Here is a 1,213-nt window from a genome sequence, read left to right on the forward strand (position 1 = left end):
GAGAAACAAAAACAAAACCACAAACAACCAGCAACGGCATTAAATCTCCACTTAGTAAACGGAGAAACAAAAAGAAAGAAAGAAAGAAAGAAAGAAAGAAACAACAAGCAGGCAAGCAAGCAAACAGACAAGCAAACAGAGAAGCAAACAGGCAAACAAATAAATAAATAAATAAATAAAATAAAAAAAAATAAAATATTTTATAAATAATAAACAAACCTATTGTAAATGTTTTTCCTGAAATGCTCATCAGTTGCTTCCAATGCCGATCTCTCATAAATTCAGAATGCAATTCAGAAACGAGAGGAAGCACCACGTGCATGTTGTTTACTCTTTCTAATACAGCCTGAAATAAAAGAAATATATATATATATATATATATATATATATTTATATTTATATTTATATAGTTATAGGTACAATATATTCTTATTTTTTTGGTTGCTTGCTTTGGTGGGTTGAGGGGGCCGTTTGGTTTCATATTGTTGCTTAGTTCTTCTTGTTTATTATACATCTACAAAAAGAAAAAAACTAAACATCTTGTTGTTTGTTTTCTGTTTCTTAGTATTTCTTTTGTTTGTTTTACATTGCTGTATTTTTAATTAAATTTTTGTTTTTTTGTTTGTTGCTTAGTAGGATTGGTGTTTGTTCTGTGCATCGCTTAGTTTTTTCATGTGCGTGTTTTTTTGCGTATATTGTTTCATTTGCGTATATTTGTTTAAATAAATAGATAAAAAATATAAATCAAAATAAAATAACTAACCCCATATACTTTTGTTGATTTAATTTCCTTAGAAAGCCCTCTTATATGCTGCTGCATCGCCTTCACGTGCTGCAGCAGCAACTCTGTATCTATCGTTTCCCATAGAGTAGCTTTCCACGCCTCAAACCAGCTATCTACGTATACACTTAGATCCCATGCTTCCTAAACAAAAGAAATTTAATAAAATATATTAAAATATATAAAATAAGAAGAATGGTGTTATAGTATAAGTCAGGTTCTGTAGAAATTCAATATAAAAAAGGAAATTTAAAAAAAAATATATTGAACACGATTTGGATATGAAACACAGGTTCTATGAAAATTTTATAATATACAAGAGAAAGAAGAAAAAATGTAAAACAAATATGCAAATGAAAGGTGAATAAGAGACAAATACAAAAGAGAAAACAAACAAATAAAAACAAAATAAAAAAATATAAAAAATAGAAT

Source organism: Eimeria mitis, genomic scaffold (genome assembly GCF_000499745.2).
Source record: "Eimeria mitis Houghton genomic scaffold, Emh_scaff3607, whole genome shotgun sequence".
NCBI lineage: Eukaryota > Apicomplexa > Conoidasida > Eucoccidiorida > Eimeriidae > Eimeria > Eimeria mitis.